Source organism: Battus philenor, unplaced genomic scaffold (genome assembly GCF_028537555.1).
Source record: "Battus philenor isolate CCGP_79_NKW_IND1 unplaced genomic scaffold, ilBatPhil1.0.hap1 SCAF_9, whole genome shotgun sequence".
NCBI classification, from domain to species: Eukaryota; Metazoa; Arthropoda; class Insecta; order Lepidoptera; family Papilionidae; genus Battus; species Battus philenor.
In genome coordinates this window covers 403,524-421,113 of record NW_027181759.1, presented here as the reverse complement: position 1 = coordinate 421,113, position 17,590 = coordinate 403,524, and positions in this window count along the sequence as shown.

Here is a 17,590-nt window from a genome sequence, read left to right as displayed (position 1 = left end):
GGGTAACGTTTTGTTTACGTTCTTGTAAAATACGTTCATAACACCCAACACTGTTTTTAATTGTTTGACAGATGGTCAAGACACCATAGAGAAGTTAATGACTACATTATATTTATACGCACTCTTTCGCTTAAGTCGAGGCATTTGAGCGCGAAATTTGCAATTCGCGTTATAGTGAAACCGCGTATAACGGGGTCGCGTAAAGCGGGGTATTACTGTACCGTACTTAAATTTATAAATGTTACATTTAACCAAATAAATATTTGTATTTTTCCACGATTAATACACTCTTAGAAGTCGTCATATTTATTTTTCTTTAAACTTGGGCCGCATATGATCGTCGACCGTCGTATTATGTGCATGCGCTTGTCAGTGGTGTTGCTATGTAATTAATAAACAAAAATGATCTCTTGTCAGCACACAAGAGGCTGCGACGTCGGAGCGCTTCAATGTTGCGCCGTGTGCACAACCGATACGATTTGATTGACATCTGGAAATTTTTAATAATGCCACTGTAACAAAAGAACAGACAGACTGATGTTTAGTCTGAAAATAGACATAGATTCATTAATTTACCCTCTAGAGGTAATAATATATACATATGTAAACGCACTTTACAGTTATTTTTTATTTATTTAAACTTTTTTCACACCATAGACAATTACTAAATAAAAGAAACAATTCCTATATAGGTACAAGAGGCGGTTTTATCACTTGAGGTGATCTCTACCAGACAACTTTTGCATAGAGCTAAGAGATATGAAGAAGGCGGTTTAGGGTGTACATACATACAAATACGTACATTATTAGACATACATACAAACAATCTTATGTAAATATAAACACAAAAACATACATACAGTTTTAAACAATTTGCGGTTTTGCGACAACATTTTAATATAGAAAATAGTATGAACTAATGATAATGTCATAGACAATTTTTTGGTAAGTAAGAAAAAGACCAATATTTAGCCACTTCCGCATATGCAGTGGTAGTCGTGCAACAAAGTGCACCGCCCGCCAGCCCGCTGATAAATGCGCATGTAATGTGACGTAATGCCTTTTAATTAATTATGAATGTAGTACTAAATACATTCAAGTTAACTATTTGGTTCCTTTTTCTACATTTTTCTGTTATTTCAACATAATATTTTATATACTTTTCACTTGTTTACTTATCTCTGATAAGTTCTTCAAACACGTTAGTTTTAACCTTTTTATCAATTTAATTCACCAGATCACTACTGTTGTGTAGTTTAATTTTAAATTTTTTTTTAAATCATCAGTGTTTTTCTTTTTTTACCACAACAAATAGCATTGACTTGCGTCTAAAGCGCTACGGAGAAATTCATAAAAAAGTCTGATATTGCGATGTAGCCCGAGGCATGTCCCACTAATAACATCTGATGTTCTTTCGATATTGCAAAAGTAATAGAGATGAGTTTTATCCTGCTTGCGACCGCGCAAATAATCGGAGCCGAAGCGAAACACAAGAGAAAGCAGCCTCTCAACTCGATGCGCTTCTTACGAAATCGACTCGCTTTGTCAGCGAAGTTATTTTCAATGTGACGAATTGAGACCGTCCAGTTCGCGGGGCAAGTGACGTCTGTACTTCCCTCTCGATTTGGTTCCCGCCTTCTCTCGGCTCAGTAGCCGAGGCCTGATGTCTAAACTAATTATAAACGGAAGTATTGCAGCAACTTTAACTTGTAAAGAATACGTTTAATATTTGATTCACTTCAATTCGGAACAGATTTGTCAGGGCTCTTGACCAAAATTATGATTTCTAATCACACGCACGACGCACTACATGTAATTCAAATAAAAGGTTTTTGCTTAATTTTAAAAAATAAAATAATAATGAGATAACATACAAAGGATATATAACTTGACACGGTGTTTTAGAAGAAAAAGCTCGTTATTCCGGTGGCAAATTGCTCTGAAAGCGTCTCTGAGCTTTGGAAACATGAGAGCAACATTCAAATTTATATTCAGTACTTTAATCATAACTTCGCACTTACCTCATAAAGAACCTTTGGGAGTCTCATTATGTTTATGCAAAAAGGTTGTATATAAGGAAGAAATGTAAAGATTCAGTGTCAGGTTCGATGGGTTTTAATTAATTTAGTTTTTATTATTTAGTAGTTAATTTTGGAACATGACAAATATATCGTGTCATGGTCAAATCTTCTTAATTGATGTCGATTTTACAGCGCGGTGCCCATTTTGTTTACGAACAACTAGCGCCATCTGTTGACGCCATCCGAAACTACAGAATTCTGCCACATATACGTCAGAGAAATAGCTTCGATAAATTTTAATAGAGTGATATTAGATATTATGACATAATTGTCTAATAATCTGTGTGCTAATATTTTGTTTTTCGGTTTAGAGGATGCCTTAGCCGACTATTGCTAGGACCACTGTTACAATAATTAGTTGTACATTGTATCATAATATAAACGTATACAGTGTGGAGGTGTGTATTTCTTGAGGTATTGGGTAACCGGCGCCCGTCGACCTGCGAACACTCGGAACCAAGTCGAGCGATTCTGAAATAATGACCCCGAAAGTCGGGCGCGTACAATGCGTCGCGAAGCGGAGAATTTTAGGCAGAAATAACAATTTCTTTAATATTTTCAATGTGTACTTATATTATATTTGTGTAAAATTATATTAATTAATCTGTTTCAATATACAGTTTAAATATTATCTTCATTACTTGTTACTTTAAATAATCTACAAAATACAAGTAATTCTTGTACACTAATAGTCAGTGTAAACTTTTTCTCTTTACTGATAATATTATTCCAAATGAACAATAGTCACCGATATTTAATGGAATCAGGCGGCGTTACCTTGCAGAAGTCCATCCTAAGTAATAAAAGGACCAATATTTAGCCACTTCCGCACATGCAGTGGTAGTCGTGCAACAAAGTGCACCGCCTGCCAGCCCGCTGATAAATGCGTATGCGGCAAACAATGCGAATTACACAACTGCCACCGTTAACTCACTGTTTCACCCCTCCACGGGACATCTTCAGGAGTTATGTTACACCGATTAGTGAAAAACATAGAGTGCTTATTAATAATATATAAATATTAATTAATAGCCAAGACCACGTCTAGTTCGCGGACCCTTCCGCTTCGTTACCTCAGAACCGATGAAAAAAAGCCTTAAGGCTAATAGCATTAACATCTTCAGAAACAATACAATACAGCGACCACGGCGAGGTTTGGTCCTCTCGGGCACTTTTGAACGCTAAGCGGATATTATCGACGAATGACAGCCTAAGCCGCGGTCCTTTTGTCGGGGTCCTAGAAACTAGTCCCTCTATGAAACGTTTACTGAAGCGATCTAGGAGTTCGGTAACCTCCCAACCGGTAAATAGTAGTATGTAATGGCTACAACTAAGGTTTCCCCGTGAGCTCTTTAGCTTCACTACCTTAAAAGAGGTTCTAGGTGTCATCTCTCTCCTGCCACCTCAAGCCCGCAAATCTAAAAATGTCATTTAGGCAACAGTAATAGTCTGGTCCAAAAAATATCTCTTTATATATATATATATATATATATATATATATATATATATATATATATATATATATATATATACATATATATATATATATATATACATATATATATATTACAACAATTGTAATTTTTAAGCAATCAACGGAAAAGGATCTGCGTACGTCCGACGATCACAAGGCACATTAAGTGTGAGGAAAGCGGAAAATAAACCGGCGCGACGGAGATTACAATTGGATTACCCGCGCGCACTTTGTCAACATCGTGCGGGAATGTAGCGCCTATGTACACACGCATATATACATACATTTACACACGACATGCAGAAAGTAAGGAAAAAATTAATTTAAATTTACAATTCAAATCTTTATTCAAGTCGACATTTCTATGCACTTTAAATGGTTGATCACAATGACTCCTAATGCTGATCTAATAATAACAGTTGCTCTTTTTAAATGAAATGTAACAATGTAATATTTTAGTAATTTTGTATTAATATCAACTATGCGATTGAGTCAACAAACCAAACTCCATACATAAGACTTGTATAATAAAATACTTTTAATTCTACTTTAGCCACTTCCGCACATGCAGTGGTAGTCGTGCAACAAAATGCACCGCCCGCCAGCCCGCTGATAAATGCGTATGCGGCAAACAATGCGAATCACACAACCGCTACTGCCAAATTACTGAACACGTGTTTTACCCCTCCACGTGGCATCTTCAGGAGTTATGTTACACCGATTAGTGCCAAACACAGAGAAAATGGTTAAGATATTTTGTTGAACTTTTAGTGTTGTAGACGGAAAAAATTAAATTTTATTTTAGTGCCTTTTATAAGTTTAATAGACAAAATAGCAGGTATAAGCTTGGCGCTCCAGAGATAGCGGTAGTGCGTTTAGCAGAGGGAATGCTGCTTGTCACAAACTTTATTATATATGCACTTAGATCTTAGAAGGATTCAACTTTTTTCAAACGTGTCTGTTTTTGTTGCCTCCCTGACTCTCCTACTATGTGTGAGGAGGGATCTTGCTAACCATAATTTTAAATTTATCTTTTCATACTTACCACACATCCTTCATAATGTCTACCATTCGTTCTACTTTCTCTACTTCACATTATCTTTTCTTCCTTCCCATTCTTTTCCATACATACATCGCCTCACTTTCATCGCCTTATCTCTTGGATACTATATTTCTACATTCACATCAATTTCTTGCCTCTGTTTTAATTTTTAATCGGTTTAATATTAGTTCTTTATTTCTTATTCTATTTATTACAGGCTATATTACAATTAAAATTTGTCACGATTTTAAAAAAATATAACAGATTGAGAATTTTGTATCACATTCATTTGTACGTATCATTTATTACCTTTTATAATTGTTCTTATAATTTTTTTACAGAAATATAAAAAAACTGGTGATCATTACTTACCAAAAAGGCAATGTTGTCGGCTTCTTTTCTCTCTGTCAGCTGAGACTGGAGTCCCATTCTTAACAACCCAAGGATAGCTGAGGATAACATACACCACAGTTTGGTCCACTAGAAGTCACAGATGCAAGAGGAATTCTCATTCATAATCCAACAGTAGAAATATACAGCAGTATATATGCGAGATAGAAAATCATTTTTCCAATTTAAACTTTCCTTTTAACACAAAACGTCTAAACTACGGCGTTACGTATTTATATTCTCCGTAATAAATATTCCTTCGAATGGAACAACTACTCGCATTTTAATATTTACATTTAAATGTCAAACCCTTGTAAAGTTATTCGGAGTTGAATTTATGAGACAGGACTGTTTATTTCGGACCCCGGCTTAGGAACAGTGATACTATATTTAAAATACTCCTCGCATAGCACGAGGCACTGCGGCGGAAATATACTAAATGGTGTGACTGTGAAGCGTTTATAACAAGAGGTAACTTGAAAATTTTAAAAAAATTACTCTCGAATTTAAAATGTATGACGTATCCTTCCTTTCCTTGTCCTTTTTAGCTGATGGACGCCCTCTACAAGGTATAGACCTCTCTAAAGATCGCCAGAATGACCGGTCCTACGATTCCCGTATCTAGCGAGTACCCGCGACCTTATTTCGTCAGTCTACCTAGTGAGGGGCTTACCCACACGTCTACCTGCTCGTGGTCGTCACTCAAAAACCTTTCGGCCCCATCGACCAAGGGTTGCACAAGCGAGGTGCTCCGACGACTGCCACTTCATACCAGCAATTCTTTCAGCTTCGTCAGTGATCTTGATTTTTCTGCAGATCTCCTGATATCATGTTCGATTCCGCAACGAAATTTCGGGCACAGCCCTCTCCATAAGGCTCTTGTTAGTGACCAAGTCTGGAATACTTATGTCATCACCTTGGTTTGATTATATGACGTCATACTATACTAAATATTTTACTTTTGAAATATGAGAGATGAAGAAAGTTAAGAGAAGTAATGTTTTCTTTTTCGTTCTTTGGCCTTGGCAAAACATTTATGATAAGAAAATTTCAAAGGCCTTTAAATCTCTTGGAATTTTGATATTATCAAGGCTTTTCATACGCATAGATTTAGTGGCTCGATCGATTAAACCATGGTAAAGCTAAGGAATCCCCGAATAGTGAGCCAATAACTCTACTCGTTTGTTCCGCATAATATGACCAAGGTATTGTAAGATAAGACATTTTCCGAGAGACAATTCTAAACCTTCAGCTTCTGAGGACTCGAGAAGTTAATGCAGTACTGAGTCCACGATATCCGCAATATTCTCCTTCGCTTTTCTTCTCTGCCTTTACTACCCTCTACGTATCTGAGTTGGAAAACAAGACTAGAAACAATGCGAGTCTCTGATGCTTTTGTTTTCTTGCGATGTTATGTCTTTTTTATTTATTACACCGGGCAAGAACCCCACCCTCTTAGGTGGACTGGTTACCTATTTAAGGTTGCAGGAGTTCGCTGGACGCGGGCCGCGCAATAACATCATGGCCATCTATGGCGTGAGGCCTGGGCCTTGCAGAGGGCGTCCATCAGCCGAAAAGAAACAGAAGAAGAAATCGAAGATCCTGACGTAACTGTTGACTACATTGTTATGCTTGGTAAAGAGCGTCCATCGGCTGAAATGACAATGAAATGTTCAAGTAGTACAAAAATCAATGGCGTCATCATAATTCAATAATCGATGTACACCAACCTGGAAAATAATGACTTGGTGAGTTTAATCTATTTCAGTAAACAGCTGTGTACTATTTTATGGGCTCTCTTATAATTACATATATATCTTCCATTTTGCGTTGGGATGTTAAAGTAAAAATAATGATTTTTATGTTTATTCCTATACAAAATTGTGTGCTCATTTCAAGAAACATCAAAACACGCTTCGAGATAGAGAGAAAATATATAAACAAATTTCAATACGAAAACATTTCACATTCGAACAGAATAAAAATACACTAAAGTTAACATTGGAACTAACATAGCAAAAGCTTACGACTGATATCCGAATAAATTGAAGTGTCATTTAAATTTCAAAAGTTGAGAATAAGTAGGATAAATTTTGGACAGTTACAAGAATATCCAATAAGTAAAAGGTTTTTTCACAACAACGTTACGTTATATGGAAATGTATACGGTATTATATGGTATTTTATGTCTTTAAAATGGTATTGTGATGTGAAAAAACGTTTATTGAATAATTAACATAATTTGTGCCCGGAAAATGAATAATGCGCCTACGAGCGGTTGCGCATCGATCCCTAGTTCAAATCCGACTCCCCGAGAACTGCAACGGCCGCGGGCGCACGTGCTGCGCCTTGGCTACCTGTCAAGGCGCAAGCAAGAGCGCGTATAGTGCACGCCGTGCGAGTGAGCGAGACGAGTGGGCGAGACGAGCAAACTTTTGAGCGTTGTGACGACGTCCGCGGGAACTTTCACATATGGCGGCTTTTTATGTAGCAATATTATTACAGTATTAGATTTTACACACATCATCAGCTCTTAGAATATATTATTGAAGGTTGAAAACATTAATAATTAATTTGTGTGTGTAAACAATATGTGTGTAATTCATACGGTAAGCCTGAAATAGGTCGGTGAAAATGATCGCATTAGAGTTAAAACTAATTAGTATTTGCCTATAAATTCTTCTGCGAAGAAGTTCAAAGGGACCAAGGGAAGCTAAGTTCAGAACATAACGAACTAAGATGAAGTACAGCTCAACCACTCAAGTTAAGATTGGCAGAGGACACAAAAAAAAATCCATTTTTTTCAGACGTTAGCGTCCGCGCCTTTGTTTTTACAGTAACTGTTAAGTTCACTTTCCTACATGTCAGTGTTTATTAACTTAAATTAGTCTAGTCTCTTCTTAAACTATTATCTAACTTAATTCTTAACCTTGTAGCATTCACATTCCGTATAGCTAGCCACTACAGCCTCGATACTTTTATGTTAAATTATTCATGTTTGAATTCCAATTTAAACGCTAATTTGAATTCGGACGCTTTCAGTGATACTGTTTTGAATTAATTTAAGTTTTTTGTTAATATAATTAGAATAATATATAATTAGAAGAAATTTATCTTTTCCTTATAGTCCTTTATAATTGGGTGAGAAAGTAAAGACGATGACTACCTTTTATACAATCTTTGCCTCTGAAGAATAAAACTGTGTTAATAAGGTAACACCAGGATAAGAAAGGAAGGTTCGTCATCTTAACGAAATTAACAATCGCACATGAGATAAAAAGAAAGAATGAAGAAAATTTTAAATTACTGGCAATGCTCTATGAACATAATTAATTTTAAAATCTAGGTTTACACTTTCCATACATTCTCATTAACGTTTCAAATGGAACAGGATGGTAAATCGCAGCTGGCAAACATAGGCTGGATCGTGATTAATATCGAAGCATTTATTCACAATAAATTGCAAACGTTCGGAAATTATTGATACGGCCCCAGTGCAAACACGACCAGCGAGCCCGCATTAGATGGTGTTGCATGTGCTAATATTCAATAAAACGTAAAACCGCCTCATATAACTAAACATTCATTACACGTGAAATTTTAGCATCTAATTAGTTATAATATTGACTGCCTATATTCAAACCTAGTTTTGATTTAACACTCTAAGATGAAATATGTATACAATTTAAATATCGTGATTAATGCAGTTATATGAATAATTAGTGTGTAAATAAAAAAATAGAGGACTGTCAATCTTTCATGTGACAATACGTGAAAAGTATAATATAATCTGTATTATTATTATTACAACTGAAGTATGTAACACAAAGGAGACCGCCAGGAACAAAGGACGCATTTTTGACAGTCGGGGCTGACGGCGAGACATCGTAGAGGTGCAAGTGGAGTATTTATGGCAATAGAGTTATTTGGGCTCTATGCGTGAGATGAAGTAGCGCGAACAACAATATGGGACTCCCCACTTTGCAACGAACCTTCTAGAAATTATCTGCCTGCGGTATTTCACGAAAGGTCTCGAGAAAGAGCTGGACTTTCATCTGACATCTTGATAACAATACGAAGTGATAACAGTGAATTTTGTTTAAGGGACAGATGTGCTAGGAGACGTAAATAAAGCCAGCTCCATCGATTGCCCATCTAAATAGTTCTAATGATTTTTTTTAATAAATCAACGCTTAACATCGATACTTACTTAAACTTAAATGGTAGCTAAAAGTGAAATGTAGAGAACATCGCCTTAATGATGGGCGACGACAATCTTCGCCCATCTCTCCTGTCCTTTGCTCGCAGGGTGGCAGGCAAAGCAATTGATAAGAATAAAACCGAGTAGGTACAGAAACAAGAAATGAAATAAAAAAGCATGTAAACGTTTTTAATAAAATAAATAGAAATGTATGACAAATTATATATAGAATTTTTATATATTAATAATGATAAAAATAAAATGTAAGAACAAAATAAATAAATAAAAAAAAAATGTACCTAACCACCTTAGAGTAAGAAGATGATGGAAGAAAGGCGAGGAAAGAAAGAAGGTATAAAAGAGCAAAACGAAAGATATTGTGAAGGACGAAAGTAAAGAATGGAAGAAATTGTGACGCGTGAAAGAGAGTGATTATTAAAGATAATACAAAAAAAATTATTGAATAATAAAGTCCCAGATTCCAATAAGTTAGGGGTGCAGGAGGCCCCCCAATAGCGGGGGCCAAAAAAAAAACTTAAATGGTATTAGTCATTTTATTTGGTATAGATATAAGAGCGTGTAGAATGCGTGGTATTTTACATCTTAACTGATGCGGGTCTCTATTTTTTAGAGGAGAGGTGTCTCCACTTCTGACTTGCAATATATTGTCAATTCGACTTGGCTCCGCGTACCGCAAATATTAAAAAATTTTAACAGCATCTATGGTCGTATTTGGATGTTGATAAAAACATATTAAAATACCTAACATTAATTTAATTCTACTAGTTAAAATCCAAGGTTAGATAGCCTTATAATGTAAAATATCATCGCCAAACTACTCAACACGTGTTTCACCCCTCCACGGGGCATCTTCAGGAGTTATGTTGCACAGATTAGTGCCAAACACAGAGTAATTGGCTCTGGCGGTGGCAGTTGTGTGATTCGCATTGTTTGCCGCATACGCATTTATCAGCGGGCTGGCGGGCGGTGTATTTTATTGCATGACTACCACTGCATGTGCGGAAGTGGCTAAATATTGGTCCTTTTCTTACTATTTAATTTATGTCTATATAAATATGAGAAATTGGAGTGTATATGTGTAATATTAAATTAATTGATTTTTACAACATTTAAATATATACCAAATATACATTTTTTTCTCTTTGTTTGTTTGTTCAGATTAATCTTTGAAATGGCTGGACCGATTTTAACGAGACTTATGCTAAAAGGTAGCTGAAGTGATAAGGAGTAACTTAGGCTACTAAGAAATGTACAAAATAAGTTATTAAAATTATTAAACGAATAAAAACTTAAATGTTTATTTTGTTAAATTTCACGCAGATGAGATCGCAGCCACATCTAGTTGTAAACATCACGAAACTGATGACACTTTAATAACCACTTTATAGTGTAGATAGATGAGTATAAAATCAAAAGCACTTATAAACTATGATCATCTGGTTGGGCTTGCTGGAATGAAACTAGAATTTCGATCGTTAAATGAAGTTATAACCAACGAACTGAATATTCCGACAGGCCCACTAGAGTGCACCTGCCAGCAAACAGCAACCCGAAATAAAAAAGTGTAGAGCACTCGATAAGCATAATTATCTAAAGTCATCGAACCAAAAATTTTGATAAAATCAACTTATATTTGTTTAATAATAGCCACACGGATTAACTTTGTACTATGAAGACTAATAAATCGCAATCTAATAATTAATATGTAATATTATGATCAAAAAGTAAGATAACTTTTGTTATATAAATGTAAGTTCTTTATTAAATCATCCAAATCAATTTTATCACCTTCAAAGTGATCCGTTCGATTCAATGCACTTTTTTCCAGTGGTCAAAGCATTCGGAATAGTATTTTTCCTGTATAGCCTTCAAGACGTCGACTAGAATTTTATCTCCTCATTCGTGCGAAAATGACGTCCCCGCATTAGCCTTTTGAGTTTGTTCAATAGCCAGAAGTAGTACAGAGCTAAATCAGGCGATTACGGTGGCCGCGGAAGAAGAAACGAGTTTTTTATGATTTTTTTATAAATTAAGCTATTTTGGTAACTATCGTGACTTGATATTAAACCTTTTGACAAACAGGCTTTAATGTGGACAGTCCTACCAACTTACGGGAAAAAACCTGCCTTCCTCAAGCTAGGAAGTTATTATCACAATTTTACCTTACTTATAGATCATAAATACATTTAAAAAACTTTTAAGTTAAACGGTTTTTTATTACCCATATTGTGGTGGTTGTGGAAAATATGTACCTAGTCCACCATATTGGAACGGCGTCCATCTTGAATTTTAAATTTTGACATAATCATCGTGTTTTACTAGTGTTTCATTTGATACCCATATTGAGGGGGTTAAGGAAAAATACGTAATCCGCCATTTTTTATCTTATTATATTGTATTGTCATCTAAATTAAATGTGTGTACCAAATTTCAGATCAATCTGACAACGAGAAGGTGCTTAAATTTCAATTTCTAATTTTGATCCAAATAAATTCCGTACGGGTCGAACTAAATAAAACCGTTTAAAAATAGTATTATAAAGTAATTATTTCATATAAAGTCTTTATAAAAAAAACATCAATTACGTTTAAATTTATATTTTTATTACGTACACTGCAAGAATTGAACGTTAATATATATTATTCATTATATTTTATGATACACAATGTATAGTTTTTATTACAATATAACCAGAAATTTAATGAAATTAATAATATAAAAGTTAGTAAATTCTTTATGGGTACGCATGTACGCATATATAATAAAGTTTCAAAAGATATCTTAGATCATTCGTTTATTATCCTTACATCTAGAATTAAAATTAATTTATTACATAAATCTTATAGTAGCACTCTAAAAGTTAGATTAATCGAAATGGAAATTGGTTTGTTGAATCATTTACATGATTGATATAATGTTGTATATATGACAAGTTTTATTTAGAAGAGCAACTGTTGAATTTCTGGCCGGCTCTTCTCAACAGATCAGCGTTCAGAGCAGGTATTACCTTATAGCTTATAATTATAGATGATTTAAAAGCGCATGTATATACCTACTTTAATAAAAATAATTTAAATTATGATTTTAAATGTATGGTCGCTGGTGTGGGCCGTTTTAATTCTCTATTATATTTGTGCGACTTATCAACACTGCCGGATAAGTCTCATATACTATGTCAGTATTTCCCAACAAGGGGGTCCATAATTCTATTGTTAAGGGAGACAATCCTAAAGTGGACTCGTCACGAGTTTAACCCTTTTCACTTTAATATTAAAAATAGATATTTCACGTAGGGGGGCGTAAGAATTTTATAAGGTGGCGCATGGTACATTAAAGTATGAAAAATATTAATTCTATATAGTGCATGTAACGTATGTTACCTTTATTGTGTTTTACATTCACTAATAAACCTCTCACCTCTGCTATACTCTTTTAACCAAACACACATGGGATATTAATTAGTAAGTAAGCACTAAGTAAAAAATTTCATTAATCGGTGTAACATAACTCCTGAAGATGCCCCGTGGAGGGGTGAAACACGTGTTGAGTAATTTGGCGGTGGCGGTTGTGTGATTCGCATTGTTTGCCGCATACGCATTTATCAGCGGACTGGCGGGCGGTGCACTTTGTTGCACGACTACCACTGCATGTGCGGAAGTGACTAATAGATAACGCCTGATTCCATTAAATAAAAAAATTATTTAAATTGTAATTAAACATATTGTAATAAGTAGGATAAAATATATGGTAACTAATGAATATATGTAAATAATAAAATGTAAAGCTGCATATAACTGAGATTTTAAGAAAATTGTAAATAAAGATACCTAGAATTTAGTGGTTGATGATGGATGTATGGAGAATACGAGTAGAATGAAAGAGAAAGACTGAAAAAATTGTGGAATGAAAGAAATAGACAGACAGATTAAGTGATGAATGAAAGAAGAGAAAGATAATAAAAAAACGTAAAAAATCAATAAAGAAAATAAACGACCCTGTCCTTCTGAAAGATATGAGTACGATAGGCCCCCAATAACAGCGCCATAAAAGAAAAAAACCAAACACATGTATACGTACTCACATCCACACCCATACAAAAAGAAAGACAAGTACATAGTGCATTTTTTGGAAAAATAACGCATAGAAAATTTTGATAGACATGTTTGACTGTAAGCACACTGATCTCTTCAATACAGTTATGTAAGTCTAGTACCAAGTTTCATGAATGAACTATACATTTTAACAATCTAAATTATATGCCTTAAGAATGACTAAAAGTCATTAACTAGATAATGATACTCGTAATGTACATAGATTTGTAATCATTAAATAATATAATTCGTTTTAATTATTATCGATGATCTATTCTATTGCCTCGCATTTTGTTTCGTTTCGGGTGGGAATCTTCTTTTGAAGGGTGGACAGAGTATGTAAAATTTCTATCCAATAAAACTACTTGGTGATTTGTGAGGAACTGGCCGAGGGTATGCTTTTTTCACACTATTCAGTCAGCGCTATGGATCGAGGCGGAATCAATCGATCTTCCGCTTCAGAGTCGTTGAAAGTGGGAGTTCAGGGCACCTTCTTCTGAACTATCCTTCTCACAGAAGGAAGCTACAGCCCTTCACAGCGATGACCTCCCCAGCATCGCCAACTGTGGGCAACGAAAGATTCTGTCCCATTTTGTTACCCAGGACCCATCGCTCCAATTACTACCCCGGGCTTAAAATAAAAACAGCATCACATAAAAATTTTAATGCAACAACAATTTTTAAATCAACGTAATATAAATGTAATTATATTTAAAGAAAAATTTTCAGTGCCGCGTTAAAATGAAAGCTCCTTCATTAAAATTGAAGTTATTTGAAAAGCCATTTGAAGTTGCAATTTTCTTAGAGTGTGCAATTAAAAAGAATCTTGAAATGAAATTACACAATAAAAATTAAAGGAATTGAAACTTGGAGGGAAATATTACTTTCTAGACGAAGAGCGGAGAGGCGAATGTGTCTCAGTTAATTAAAGTGTTGGCGAGTTTATTGCGCACTAGGATTATCCCGCGGCTTCAATCAACGAAAACGTTTTTAATTATTTTTAGAATACCTTTTCTGGTATCATCCCCTCTAACTTATTTCTATTTGTTGATTGCGATCTGTCTCCAAAGTTTCCAACCGTTAGGTGACACCAATGGGGATAGTAGTAGTAGTAGTAGTAGGACACCTGCATGAGGTCAGGGTCCTGTTTACAATAGATCTTGCCTCCACTCTCTCCTACAGCAGTACTCTTTATGCACTACCTGATTCTACAAAGGTGATGGAGTTATAAGGATCACTCACTTTCCCCTTCACCAAAAACACACTAACGATTCAATCCTTGCCCTGAGACCAGGTAAACTGGCTCCCGTATTATCCAGATATAATACCAGACCTACTTACACCCTCACTTCCCGATTCCCATCACGGGATCTAGTCCAAACTACACCCTGCTACGAGAGGCATTGTCGAACATTCAAAATACCGTAAAACGAACGTAATTTTGTTTTAGCTCGGGAGGTGGCCACTTGTTCGATATTTTTTTTTAATTATGTCATCGATCTTCAACAGGAAAAATCTTTGTTTTAATTTATGAATGAATATAACCATTTCAAATTATGACATTATTTTTGCACCACTTGTTGTAAAGGAGTATATCAAAGCGGATCCTTTTAAAAATCCAAGTAATTAGAAAAACAGAGGTTCATTCATGTTCAGCAACGTAACTACAATCATCAAGTGATAATTAAACACCAGGACTCGGTAAAGCCTCCGTCGATTGGGACATTTGTGTGAGCACATCACATAAAGCAACACAGAGTACGATTATCCATCTCAATTTAGAAAAGTTCCGAGTGTTCCACGCAATGAGACCGCCTCCGTTGCGCGGATATAGCCTCGCTAAAAGGTTTGTAACATTAGTCCTTATCACAGTAGAGTAGCTCGCCTCAGACCGTGTGCGTGTGGAGAAAGTTAACAAAACCTTATTCTTTAATATTTCATGTGAATTCACAGAGTGTACAGGAAAACAATCGAATCTTCTCTGAAAAATAACTATTTAATAGATATCATGATCATCACCATAATTTGGGCGTCCACTGGTGGACTTAGGCTCGGTCCCACTATAAACTTAAAATAAGCCCGAATAGAAGCAGCCGGAATCGTTTATCCTACGCCGTGCTTGCCGATGCGCAGTGTCCGTTCCTTAAGGCCCTAACAGCCTGGCTAGCCCAGTGCTATTTTTACTTGCCTTATAACTTCAAAAATTTACAAAATTCTGCTGTAAAATAATAAAGAAAGTAGTAGATAAAAATCAAACTAAATTGAGTTGAGTAATAAAAGAATTGTATTATTAGAAACAATAATAAAAGAAATATGAGAAAAAAAATTAAAATTGTGAAATAATCGTAACACTAAAAGAATGCAGCGAAGATATAAATACAAAAAGAATACAGAGAGATATAGTAAAAGAACTTGAGGATGACGAATGGGAATGCTAAGAAAAAAATTGTAATTATTTGATAAAAATTAAGATAGCGGAACGAGAGGCCTTCAAAAAGGTGCCATTATAAAAAAAACTTGAAAGTAAGAAAGAAACGTATACCTAGCAGTATTTTGTCTCTGCTTGAGGAAAATTTCGTATACAGTACAGTGAGATACCAAGTTTCAAAATAATAATCATAATTTAAACATCCCATAACCTTATATATCAGAAACATTTTGTATCTTTGCTAAAAGAAAACTATAAAACGAAGACAAAAAAAGCTAAAAACAAGTTTTATTGTATTTCATCTCCAGTTGCCTGTCCTTACCATCAGTTCGATCTCGGCCCACGTACCGTGAATTTCACATTTTAAAATAACCACAGATTACAATCTTAACAGTTTATTATTTCTTTTAACTGTTATAACATGCTTAATTTTAAAATTAAATAATTTATGCACATGTATATTTTATTAAAATTCTATATCTCTCTTTTTTGTCAACGGCTTGGAAAAATATCGGTAAATGTGCACCCTTATACAGAATGTGTGACCTCCACAATTCATATGTTAGTGATATTGATATATTCTCGAGCTCTCTCGTATCTTTTAAAAAACAATTTCGTTCGAAATTATTGAGTACATACAATGCAATTTAAACCATAATATAAATATAATATAAATAAATAAACAAGCATAATATAAATGTATAAACCATAGTCTTTGATCCCTGTTTAGTAATGTTTTTATTCTTATTTGTTTTTTCATTGTTTGGCTATAAATCATTATATGTTCTCAGTGAGATAGTTATAAGGTAACAATTGTAACTAATTTTATATTTCTAAGCTTCTAAGTTTGTACTTTCTCACTGCCTTTTGTTACTGTCTATCTCCAATAAAGTAAATAAGTAAATAAAAATTATCTGCTGATAACTTCTATAGCAATTATTCTATATTGCATGAAGCCAACCATTGTTAACTCGGAATGACCTAAAATTTATTATTTCTCAGCGAATAGCTTGTGCCCGAGCGAAATAAGTAATTAAGGTTGTCGTTCTCAGAGGTAATTATTTTGTCCTCTCGAATATTAACACGGCCGCGTCCTGCGACACGGCGGCGCGAATTATGATCCTGGCAGTAAACACGACCGACATCCTTCAGTTAATTATAAATAATTCATTCGTATAATTTTTATAAGTCAAAAGACGGTATGTATTCGATATTTAAAGTTTTTTTTTTAATTTAATTTACTACAACGTTGTATGTAAAATCGTTAGCGCAATATTCTGTTTAAAATGATATGGTATTTTAAAATATTATTCAAGATTATAATACAAATGTCTGTGACATCAGTATCAGGAAAGTTTTTAGAAATCGTTTTAATTTATGAAACTCGTCTTATCGTGTTTTTGTCGCTAGCTGTTTTCACATTGCGCTAATTTTGTGAGGTTATTATTGCTTAAACTGAACCTTGGTGTGAACAGTGATCTCGGGAAGGCATTTCGGTGATCCTAGATGGGTAGTCTTGATGGGCGCTACCCTTGTACAACGAAGTAGTACATGAGTAGTACTCTTACAGACACACCCTGAACAGAGGACTATCTGTACTTCTATAGTATGCAAAAATCCAAAACCTGACCAACAAGACGCAGTCGAAGACTAACACAAGCTATCTTGTACAGAAGCGCCGGCAGCTTATGGCAGACATTGTTTAGATGGTCGGAATTCCGCATGGCTCGTCCTTTGCTCATTGTCTTGATTCTCTTCTAACTCTATCTCTATCTTTATCTTTATAACCAATCAGTCCGTATGTTGTACTTGTGTACAGAGGCGCTACATTCCCGCACGATGTTGACAAAGTGCGCGCGGGT